A 13,248-nucleotide genomic window follows, 5' to 3' on the forward strand; every position below is an offset into this window, starting at 1 on the left:
ATTAAAGAAAGAGAGTGAATTTACCTTATCTCAGGAATGGTGCCTACAATGCTATAATCACAAATCTACTCTGGTTAAAATGTTGGTGGCTGAGATAAGAACTTAGTGGTATTTTCTGTTCTTCAATCGGCTGAGAATTCATCGAGAAAATGAGGAGAGAGAGAGAGAGAGTGATTGAGGAGAGAGAGAGAGAGAGAGGGTGAGGCGAGAGTTTTGGGGCTTTCAAATTGAGAGGAAATTTCACGAAGATTACATCTTATATTGTTAAATTGGGAGAAAAGTTTTTTTCTCTATTAATTCACACATAATACAAGGATTACAAGGGTATATATACATGAGAGAATCGGAAAATATGGAAAGTATACATTGTGCTAAATGGAAAGTGTATATATCTCTAATACTCCCCCTCAAGTTGGAGCATGGAGATCCGTAATGCCCAACTTGCGTGATAAGTTTTGGAAATGTTCACAACCCAAAGTTTTGGTGAAGATATCGACAAACTGATTGTGGGTAGGAATATGTTTAGTGAAGAAGAGGTCAGCGCGTGACTTTTCACTAACAATATATGACAATCGATTTCTATATGTTTGGTATGTTCGTGAAAAATAAGATTCTGGACAATGTGAAGAGCCACTTGGTTGTCACAATATAAGAGCATAGGCTAAGAATGCGGTACGCCAAGATCATTTAAAAGAGTTTTGAGCCATGTAAGTTCATAGGTAGTGGAAGCAAGTGCCCGGTACTCAGCTTCGGCGGAGGAGCGAGAGACTATAGTTTGTTTCTTAGTGAGCAAGGAAATTGGACTAGTGCCCAACTGAATGAAAAAACCAGTGGTGGAGTGGCTAGTGAGGAGACAACTAGACCAATCCGAATCAGAATAAGCGGAGACTTGAAGAGTGTTGGCAGTAGGAAAAAATAAGCATTGACCTGGAGAAGCCTTAATGTATTGAAGAACATGTACAACAACATCATAATGCGGTTGTCTGAGCTAATGCATAAATTGACTGAGAATATTGACTAGAAATACAATGTTGGAACGAGTGATGGTGAGATAGATCAAATGTCCAACAAATCGCCGAAACGAGCTTAGATCGGAGAGAAGATCACCATCAGTATTATTGAGCTTCAGATTTTGTTCCATGGGAAAGTGGGCAGGACGAGCACCCAGATGACCGCTATCAGTGAGGATGTCAAGAGCATATTTGCGTTGGTTAATAAAAATGCCAGTGGGAGAGCGAGCTACTTCAAGGCCAAGGAAATATTTCAATTTGCCAAGATCTTTGAGTCTAAATTTATGAGCGAGCATGACTTTGAAAGTGCTAATATCAGAGAGATCATTGCTTGCCATGAGAATGTCATCAACATAAACAAGTATAAAAGTAAAAGACTGACCTCGAGAGCGGGTGAAAAGAGAGTGATCGACCTGAGATTGGGTGAAACCCGTAGCAAGTAAAACAAAGGATAATTTAGAGAACCAATTGCGAGAAGCTTGCTTGAGGCAATAATGGGATTTCTGAAGACGACAAACACGAGTCTCCCCCTGTTTGCAATAACCCGATGGAGGGAGCATATAGACCTCCTCATTGAGGTCACCATGGAGAAAAGCGTTGTTGACGTCCAATTGAAGGAGATGCCAATTCCGAGTTGTAGCCACTGCAAGAACACACCTAACAGTAACGAGTTTAGCAACAGGAGCAAAAGTGTCATGATAATCCAAACCTTTGACTTGAGTGTAGCCTTTGGCCACCAAGCGAGCTTTGTGTCGCTCTATGGATCCATCGGCCCAAAGTTTTGTTTTGAACACCCATTTACAGCCAATAGGTTTTTTACCAGGTGGAAGGTGTTGAAGAACCCATGTATTATTGGTTTCTAAGGCTTGGATTTTAGAAGCCATGGCATCATGCCAATGTGAGTGTAGCACAGCCTGAGAATATGAGGTGGGTTCGGGATGTTGGGACATGACGGAAAGAAAAGCCAAATGTTGATTAGAGAAACGATGATAAGATTAAAAAGAGGAGAGACAATGAATCGTACTTGAGGAACATCTTGAAACTTGTGAAGTCGTGGAGAACTTTGGTAAAGTAGGGCAGATATAATTAGCTAAGTAAGAGGGATGTGTGACAGCTCGTGTGGGCCGTGAGGAGGTGGATGGAGGGGGTGGTGGAGGGGTTGGGGGAGAGAGCGAGGGTGAGGGTGTCGAAGAGGATACCAAGGGAGAGGTAGAGAGAGGTAGGGGGCTAGGGGTAGGTGCGTAGGAAGGGTGTATATCAGGAATATGAAGGGGAAGGACGAGAGAATATGTAGGAGCTAGAGGTATGAGGTGATAGGGAAAGATATGCTCTTGAAAAGTGACATCACGGGAGATGAGAATTTTTTTATTTTCAAGATCGTATACATAATAAGCCTTATGATGAGCGGGATAACCCAAGAAAACACATCAAAGAGCACGAGGAGAGAATTTATCGTGATGTTGGCGAGTGGTTTGGGCATAGCACAAGCACCCAAACTATAACAACCCGAAGAATAATGGTATTTAAATAATAAAAAGAAAGGGAAATGGAAACCGAAAGCGGTCGTCGACGACGTTGCATTTTGGAAAGGATAAATCCTAGGAATTTTTTAGCTCTTCATCAACAAATACAGAGGACTCGTCGACGAGAGTATAACAGGAGCTCGTCGATGAGGATAGGATTCGTCGACGAACTTTCTACAGGACTCGTCGACGAGGTGACGTGTCTTGTCGACAAGAGAGGAGTTCTGGGCAGTTTGAATTTCGTCGACGAGGAGTGGGTTTCGTCGACAAAATTATTAAAGGACTCGTCGACGAGATGACGTGGCTCGTCGACGAACCTAGCCCTATAAATAGTGAAAAACTCAGATTTTTTATGGAAATTAAGCACAGAAACCCCTTCTCTCTCTCATCCTTCGGTCCTTCCCTATTCTCTTTTCAATTTCGGGCCGGATTTTCGCCGGTTCAAGGATCTGAAGCCACCACGACGCTCCTGAGAAAGTTCTCTGCATATCTACCTGAGCGGATCGTCGGTGGGGCTGAGGTGGAAACCATCCCAAATCTAGGGTAAGACTTTCTACTTAATATTCGGATTTTTGGCAGTAGTAGAAAGTGTAATTCGCTTGGAAATACTGAACTTTAGTTCTAGGATATTCCGTTTTCAGGGCAGTGAACAGGGAACCCTGCGGGTGTGGGACAAATTTTCTTAGGGGCTTTTTAGGAATAAAGTAACGGGATAAATTAAGCTAGTTCTTTTAAGAAAATGTATGTATATATAGCATTTGATTTCAGGAAAGTAAATATATCTATTTATATATAATTTATATTTGGGAAAATATTGTTAAAAATGATGGTATGTTGAATATGTGAAAACCCTGTTAGTGTGGCATGAGTAAAAATTGTTATGAAATACTATTTTCTAGGAGTGTGAATGATATGGATTTTTATAATGGAAAACCGGCGTACGGGCCGAGATTTTTTATACATTTTGCTGGCGTACGGGCCGTGCTATGTGTATGATTTGCCAGCGTACGGGCGGAGCTATGTATATGATTTGCCAGCGTACGAGCCGAGCTATGAATGTGATTTGCCAGAGTACGGGCTGTGCTATGATATGATTTGTTGGCATACGGGCTCAGCTATGGAAATGATTTTCCAGCGTACGAGCTGTGCTATGATTTGCCGGCGTATGGACCGAACTATGGTAAAATGTAAAATACCGGCGTACGGGCCGATGATTTTTCGTGATATGCAAAAAGATATGATTGATTTGATAATTAATGATATGAGATATCCATGTATCACAGTTTCAGTATATGTTAATATGATATCAAAACCTGGTTGGCTTGGTCTAAGCTAGCACTTGCACGGTACTGTTGCTATGTGTCCATGGTCTTCATGATCATGATATTTGTGTTAACGCCACTGTACGGAGTGGTGTGAGATTGGATAGTAGATGTGGTTTTAAGAAGTGTGTGAGCGCCCCTGGTGTACGGACTGTACTTTTGACTTGGCAGTGGTCAGCTAACCATTGTCAAGTTCCGCCTTTGGGCCACACAACTTAGTCATGTGGGGGTAATACATGATAACAACCAGTTAGCCTACTAGGAATGTTTTTGTATTATTATTATTATATGAGATGAAATATGTTCATGAAAATGCGGTATGTTCTGCCATGTTTTAATGATATATATATATTTATATATGTTTTCCCAAATTTGACAAAACAATTACTGAATATGTTCTGTATGGTATATGTATAACACATAATACTCATGTTGCCACACACTGGTATTAGTTTATTTCCCTTACTGAGAAGTGTCTCACCCTAAAATTTTATAAACTTTTCAGGAGCCCCTGATAGGAGAGTGAGTAAAGCCCCGTTGATCTAGTACGGTAGATCTGCCATTCCAGAAGGGTAAGTATTTTGATAGGGTCGGATGTATTTTATGGAAATGGCACTAAGACAACTTTTTGGGTTGAGTGTTGTGTATATATGTATACAGTGATTGTAGTAACTCTGGTATTGTGATGTATGGTATAATGAGATGTATATGATTATATATTTCCTACTGCTTAGGCTTCCGTTGTGTTCTGATGTATCCCTGGTACCCACGGGTCTAGGTGGATTATGATGTGCTGAGATTTGTGATATTGAATTTTATTAAAAAAAAAATATGGAGAATAAGCAGGTCGTCATAGTGTGGTATCAGAGCCTAAGTTGCTAGGTTATGTAGAATTTAGAATGCAATGGAAACAATACTAGAGTATAAGAAATGATTTAAGGTTGTTCTACAGTCTTGAGGTAGGACGTCTGTGGTAGTTTCTGTGTTTTTCTTGGGGTGACGATTTCAGGAAACCATAGTAAGCTATTGTCGGGTTGTGTTCCAAGAATGTAGGATTGGGGATTAGAAATGAGTTAGAAATGTTGAGATAAGTGGTGAGGATAGGTGGGTAAATTATAACAATAGAATTTCTAAGTTGTGTTTGTTGTTTCTAGGATGGATCTAGGAGGAAGTAGTGCCAATGCGAGTGGCAGTGATGGAGCAGGACCATCAGGTGCAGCTGGGACCGACTCTGACGCAGTATTATGTAGTGTAGCTCAGCAAGTTATGGCTGAGATCGCTAGGAGCTCGAGGGAGTAGAGTGGTCCATCTGCAGGCCATGGGTGTACTATAGAAAAGTTTACGAAGATGAATCCTCCGGTATTTTCAAGTGGAGTTGATCCTGCATTTGCCGAGAACTGGATATAGAAGACCGAGAAGGTCTTGGCCATGTTACAGTGTACTGAGGAATAGAGGGTCCTCTTTGCCACCTATAGACTAACAGGAGAGGCCGAGAGGTGGTGGACTGCGGTGAGACTGCTGGAGCAGTAGAGGGTGACTCCGATAGCTATGACATGGGACTGGTTTAAACAATTGTTCTTCGACAGATATTTTCCAGCTACTGTCAGGGAGGCTAAGGTAGAAGAGTTCCTGAGTTTGAAGTAGGGACAGCTATCAGTCCAGCAGTATGCAGCGCGTTTCATCAAGCTCTCTCGTTTCGCCCCGTACATTGTTCCTAATGAAGTGAAGAAGACGAGGCAGTTTGAGAGAGGCTTAAGGCGGAGTATATTCAAACAGGTGGTGGTGCTACGGATCCAAAACTTTGCTGAGATAGTCAACAGGGCAGCCTTGGCAGAGATTGGTGAGCATCTCGATGCAGAGGAGCAAGGACAGAGGAAGAGATCTACATCTACCGGCTACCAGCAAGGTTATAGTCCGGGTCGGTGGAGGAGAGGAAACCATGGCAGAGGGCGGAGACAGGAGACGGGAGGATGCGAGGTGCAGGCAGGGCAAGGTCCACCAGTCTGTCATACTTGTGGTAGGAGGCACTGGGGAGAGTGTCGAGCTGGTGGTGTGGTGTGCTATCCATGCGGTAGATCGGGGCACATGGTGCAAGACTGACCTACCCCACCAGATGCAATTCCAGCACCCAGACCATACCGGGGAGGTTATCAGGCGCTACGTGGGGGCCAGCAGATGAATACGGCTCCAGCCAGGGTGTTTACTCTGACGCCGGGTGAGGCTGAGACAGAAGGTGACGTGGTGACAGGTATGGTTATTATGCTTTCTTTTAAAATTATTACATTGTTTGATTCAGGAGCTACACACTCGTTCGTGTCTTCGGAGTGTGTTAAATTATGTGGGGCTGAAACACAATAATTAGATATTGAATTGCTGGTATCTACACCGATTGGGTTAGCAATGAGGTGTAGTAGGGTGCTCCGAGGTTGTCCAGTTGATATTCAAGGAAAGACTTTGTCTGCTAATCTGATAGTGCTAGACATGCACGAGTTTGATGTTATATTTGGCATGGATTGGCTAGCAGCTAATTTTGCCAGCATTGATTGCCGAGCACGAGAAGTGATATGTAGATCTCTAGGGGAAGTAGAATTCAAGTTTGTAGGGTCGCGAATACAATCCTCGTCTCAGCTAGTTTCAGCTGTTCAGGCCAGAAGACTACTACTGAGTGGTTGTCAGGGGTTTGTGGCGGTTGTGAAGGAGATGTCAGAGAATGAATTGAAACTTGCTAGTATGCCTATAGTAAAGGAGTTTACAAATGCTTTCCCAGACGAGTTACTAGGCTTGCCACCTGATTGTGAGGTATATTTCCTTATTGATCTACCTTCCGGTATAGCGCCGATTTCTAAAGTACCTTATCGAATGGCGCCAGTAGAATTTGCAGAATTGAAGAATCAGTTGCAAGATCTGCTTGATAAGGGCTTCATACGACCCAGTGTATCTCTGTGGGGAGCTTTAGTTTTATTTGTGAAGAAGAAAAACAGGACTATGAGGATGTGTATGGACTATAGGGAGATTAATAAAGTGACAATCAAGAACAAGTATCCTCTACCCCGTATCAATGATTTGTTTGACCAACTCTAGGGTACACAAGTGTATTTGAAGATTGACTTCAGATCCGCCTACCATCAAGTGAAAGTGAAAGCAGAAGATGTCTCGAAGACGGCCTTTAGGACCAGGTACGACATTACAAGTTTCTTGTTATGCCATTTGGTTTGACGATTGCTCCTGCGGTATTTATGGACTTGATGAACATAGTATTCCACCAATACCTAAACCAGTTTGTTGTTGTGTTTATTGATGATGTACTAGTCTATTCGAGGAGCTATGAGGAGTATGAGATGCACTTGAGGCAGGTTTTGCAGACACTTCAGGAAAAGAAGTTGTACGCCAAGTTCAGTAAATGTGAATTCTGGCTTGAGAAGGTCATGTTCTTAGGGCATGTTGTATCTGGAGACGGTATTTCTGTGGATCCTTGCAAGATTGAGGTGGTAGTGAATTGCGCTAGACCGAGAAATGTCCAGGAGATCAGGAGTTTCTTGGGGCTAGCTGGCTATTACCGTGGTTTTGTTGAGGGATTCTAAACTTTGTCAGGACCTTTGACACGATTAACGAGGAAGAATGTTAGATTTGAGTGGGACGACAGCTGTGAGTAGAGTTTTCAAAAACAGAAGCAAAGATTAGTCACAACACCAGTATTGGTTATCCCATTAAGGTGTGAGGGATATGTCATTTACAGTGATGCGTCCTTGAAGGGATTGGGCTGTGTATTGATGTAGCATGGCAGGGTAGTGGCGTATGCGTCCAGGCAGTTGAAAGAATATGAAAAGAACTACCCTACACATGATCTTGAATTGGCTGCAGTGGTACACGCATTGAAAATTTGGAGGCATTACTTGTATGACGAGCAATGTGAGATTTTCTCCAACCACAAGAGTTTAAAGTATTTCTTCATGCAGAAGGAACTGAATATGAGGCAGAGAAGGTGGTTGAAGCTGATTAAGGATTTTGATTGTACCATTAGTTATCACCCAGGGAAAGCAAATGTGGTAGCTGATGCGTTGAGCAGGAAATATAGGGAACCAGTGTTGGCAGCTATGGAGATTCGGTATCCGATCATGATGGATTTGGAGAGACTTAGCATAAAGTTTGTAGAAAGTGATCTTCCAGTGTGTATTGCCAGCCTAGTAGTACAACCTACTCTGCAAGAAAGAATTAAAGCCACTTAAAAGCAAGACCCAGAATCAGCAGAGGTGATGGATAGAGTGTAGAATGGTCAGGGAGAGGAATTCAGTATTGTAGATGACAGAGCTTTGCGGTTCCGTTCCAGATTATGCATTCGTGCCGATACAGAGATTAGAAAGACTATTTTAGAAGAGGCTCACAGATCTTTGTATACAGTTCATCCCAACAGTACGATGATGTCCAGGGATCTGCGAGAGTCGTACTGGTAGAATGTTATGAAGAGAGAGATTGTTGAGTATGTAGCGCAGTGTCTAACATGCCAGCAGGTAAAGGCTGTGCACCAGAGGCCGGCAGGGCAATTGTAACCGTTATTTATCCCAGAGTGGAAGTGAGATCATATATCTATGGACTTCGTGTCAGGACTGCCGACGGCATTACATGGCTAGAATGCCATCTGGGTGATTGTTGACCGTTTGACTAAGATTGCTCACTTTATACCTATCAAGATTAGCTACTCCCTTAACCGTTTAGCGAAAATATACATTCAGGAGATAGTTTGTTCTCATGGGGTGCTAGTATCAATTGTGTCAGATCGAGACCCGCATTTTACGTTACGTTTTTGGAAGAGTCTGTAGGAAGCACTAGTGTCTCAATTGTAATTTAGCACGACATTCCATCCTCAGTCAGATGGGAAGACTAAGAGGACGATACAGACATTAGAGGATATGCTCTGTGCGTGCGTATTGGATTTTGGGGGTAGTTAGACTCAGTTGATGCCACTAGTAGAGTTTGCGTATAATAACAGTAATCAAACCAGCATTGGCATGACACTGTTTGAGGATTTATACAGTAGGAGATGTAGTTCTCCTTTATTTTGGGATGAAGTGGATGAGCGGTGAGTAGTGGGGCCGGAGCTTGTACAGCAAGTGCGTGATAAGATTCGGCTTACCAGAGACAAGATTAGTGCAGCTCAGAGCCGACCAAAAAGTTATGCTGATAATCGCTGTAGGAATCTGGAATTTGATGTGGGTAATCATGTGTTTTTGAAGATAGCTCCGTTGAAAGGGGTTATGCGATTTGGAAAGAAAGGTAAGTTTAGTCCTAGGTTTATCGGTCCATTTGAGATTCTAGATAAAGTGAGACCGGTAGCCTACATGCTAGCTTTACCACCTGTGTTGTCCAGGATTCATGACATATTTCATGTTGCTATGTTGAGGAAATACGTCCCAGATCCTTCTCATATCATCAGTTATGATGAATTAGAGCTTAGTGATTTACTAGTGTATGAGAAGGTACCAATACAGATTCTGGATAAGAAAGTACAAGAGTTACGTAACAAGAAGATTCCTCAGGTAAAAGTTTTGTGGAGGAATCATGCAACTGAAGAGGCTTCATAGGAATCCGAGGAACAAATGAAACAGAAGTATCCGCATCTATTCCAAGAAGTTTGATTGGGTAAAATGTAAGTAATTAGGAAGTATTTCTTTTGTAAGTACATGTAATGGTTTAATTAGTGTAACATTTTAGTTTTGGGAGAATTTTTCTTTTGTTTATGTGTAATCTCCTAGGACTTGGAATGTAACCATGGTATTCCTCCGCCATAAGTGAGGGTAAGTAATAAAATAAGTAGACCCTTTTCTTGTTAAGGGATGACGAGTGACGTGAATAGTAAATTTTGAGGACGAAATTTTATAAGGAGGGGAGAATGTAACGACCCTAAGAGTAATGGTATTTAAATAATAAAAAGAAAGGGAAATGGAAATCGGACGCGTTCGTCGACGACGTTGCATTTTGGAAAGGATAAATCTTAGGAATTTTTTAGCTCCTCATCGACGAATACAGGGGGCTGGTCGATGAGAGTATAACAGAAGCTCATCAATGAGGATTGGATTCATCGATGAACTTTCTACAGGACTCGTCGACGAGGTGACGTGTCTCGTCGACAAGGAAATTCCGAGAGGAGTTCTGCGCAGTCTGAATTTCGTCGACGAGGAGTGGGTTTCATCGACGAAATTATTAAAGGACTCGTCGACGAGATGACGTGGCTCGTCGACGAACCCAGCCCTATAAATAGTGAGAAACTCGGATTTTTGATGGAAATTAAGCGCAGAAACCCTCTCTCTCTCATTCTTCTGTCCTTCCCCCTTCTCTCTTCGATTTCGAGCCGGATTTCCACCGATTCGAGGATCTGAAGTCACTACGACGCTCTTGAGAAAGTTCTCTGCAAATCTGCCAGAGCGGATCGTCGGTGGGGCTAAGGTGGAAACCATCCTAAATCTGGGGTAAGACTTTTTACTCAATATTTGAATTTTTGGCAGCTGTAGAAAGTGTTATATGCTTAGAAATACTGAACTTTAGTTCTAGAAAATTCCGTTTTCAGGGTGTTAAATGGGGAACGCTACGGGTGCAGGACAAATTTTCTTATGAGCTTTTCAGGAATCAGGTAAGGGGATAAACTAAACTAGTTCTTTTAAGAAAATGTATGTATATATAGCATTTGATTTCAGGAAAGTAAATATATCTATTTATATATGATTTATATTTTGGAAAATACTATTAAAAATGATGGTATGTTGAATATGTGAAAAACCTGTTAGTGTGGCATGAGTAAAAATTGTTATGAAATACTGTTTTCTAGGAATGTGTGAATGATATGGATTTTTATAATGGAAAACCGACGTACGGGCCGTGATTTTTTATATATTTTTCCGACGTACGGGTCGTGCTATGTGTATGATTTGCCAGTGTACGGGCTGTGCTATGATATGATTTGCCGGTGTACGGGCCAAGCTATGGAAATGATTTTCCAGTGTACGGGTTGTGCTATGATTTGCTGGCGTATAGGCCAAGCTATGGTAAAATGTGAAATACTGGCGTACGGGCCGATGATTTTTCATGATATATGTATATATGCAAAAAGATATGATTGATTTGATAATTAATGATATGAGATATCTATGTATCACAGTTTCAGTATATGTTATATGATATTAGAACCTGGTTGGCTTGATCTAGGCTAGCACTTGCACGGTACCGTTGCTATGTGTCCATGGTCTTCATGATCACGATATTTGTGTTAACGCCGCTGTACGGAGTGGTGTGAGATTGGATGGTCGATGTGGTTTTAAGAAGTATGTGAGCGCCCCTAGTGTACGGACCAGGTTTGGAAAACACATCAGACTTACAGAATGTACTTTGGACTTGGCAGTGGTCGGCCAACCATTGTCAGGTCCCGCCTTCGGGCCACACAACCCAGTCATGTGGGGGTAATACATGATAATAACCAGCTAACTTACTAGGAATGTTTTTGTATTATTATTATTATATGAGATGAAATATGTTCATGAAAATGCGGTATGTTCTGCCATATTTTAATGATATATATATATGTTTTACCAAATTTGACAAAACAGTTACTAAATATGTTTTGTATGGTATATGTATAACACAGAATACTCATGTTGCCACACACTGGTATTAGTTTATTTCCCTTACTGAGAGGTGTCTCACCCCAAAATTTTATAAACTTTTCAGGAGTCTCTGATAGGAGAGCGGGTAAAGCCCCGCTGATCTAGTACGGTAGATTTGCCATTCCAGAAGGATAAGTATTTTGATAGGGTCGGATGTATTTTGTGGAAATGGCCCTAAGACATTTTTTTGGGTTGAGTGTTGTGTATATATGTATACAGTGATTGTAATAACTCTGGTATTGTGATATATGGTATAATGAGATGTATATGATTGTATGTTTCCTGCTGCTTAGGCTTCCGTTATGTGTTCTGATGTATCCCTGGTACCCACGGGTCCAGGTGGATTATGATCTGCTGAGATTTGTGATATTGAATTTTATTAAAAAAAAATGTGGAGAATAAGTAGGTTGTCACAGTGTGGTATCAGAGCCTAGGTTGCTAGGTTCTGCAAACTTTAGAATGCAGCGGAAACAATACTAGAGTATAGGAAATGATTTAAGGTTGTTCTACAGTATTGAGGCAGGACTTCCGAAACAGGTCTGCCGGCTTGCAAGGTTGCTAGTGTTGACATTCCCTTATGCAGCCGAGAGCAACGGAGAAGATGACCAGAAAAGAGAGACTGAAAGACGGCGAGTGCCGGAGACGAGAAATCTAAGAGCGGAGAGAGACGGTCAGAGAAGACGAACTGACAGACGGAGATATGAGGGTAGCGACTGTGAGACAACGGGTGCCTAAAACTGAAAGAGATGGAAGTCCGTCGGAAAGCTGAGAGAGACAAACTTTGAGCCAAGAGATGAGCTGCGAGCCAACAGACAAGCTGTAACGACCTGAAAAATACTGATATTTAAATATTAAAGAGAGAGGAAAATGGAAATAGGAACAAAAGGAGGCAGTAGACTTCATCGACGAACGTGGACATCGCATTTTGAAGATAATAATAATAACAATTTTAAGGAATTTCCAGGAAATTTGTCGACGAATACAGGGTTTCGTTGACGAGTGCATATGGAAATTCATCGACGAATACAGGGTTTCATCGACGAGAAACAACCGAGCGAAGAATGGGCTACTCTTCGTCGACGAATATAGGGTTTCGTCGACGAATTTAATGAAGGACTCGTTGACGAGGTAACGTGTCTCGTCGACAAATCTGGCAGTATAAATAGTGGAAAACTGAGATTTTTATCATTTTTAGCGCCCCTCTCTCTCTCCTCTCTCTCTCTCTCTCTCTCTCTCTACGTCTCTCTCTCACTTCTCTCTTCGTTTTCGGGTTTGTTTCTCACCAGATCGAAGATCTGAGGCTATCACAACGCTTCTGGTGAAATTCTTTGTAAGTTTATCGGAGCTGATCGTTGGAAAAGTTGGGTTAGATTTTGTCCCAATCTGAGGGTAAGACATTTTATTCAGTATTCGTCTTTCCCTTAGTTATAAGAAATGTTGTAGGTAGGAAAATACTAATATTTTGTTCCGAGGGATTGTGTTTTTAGGATGTTGAGTTAGGAACCCTGCGGGTATAGAGCCAGAATTTTATAGGGGCTTTTCAAAGTTAAGGTAAAGGAAATATGCTATGTTAGGAATTTTCATAATGCTATTAGAGATTTCATGAGCACATATTTTATACCAGTTTATTATATAGTATTTACAGAATATGAATTTAAATGCTTGTGTGGTCTGAGTAGATTTTCACGTGATGAAGAATTTATACAGCTTTTATAATGTATCATACTATACCGAATGCACA

This window comes from Malania oleifera, chromosome 1, assembly GCF_029873635.1.
Source record: "Malania oleifera isolate guangnan ecotype guangnan chromosome 1, ASM2987363v1, whole genome shotgun sequence".
Taxonomy (NCBI): Eukaryota; Viridiplantae; Streptophyta; class Magnoliopsida; order Santalales; family Ximeniaceae; genus Malania; species Malania oleifera.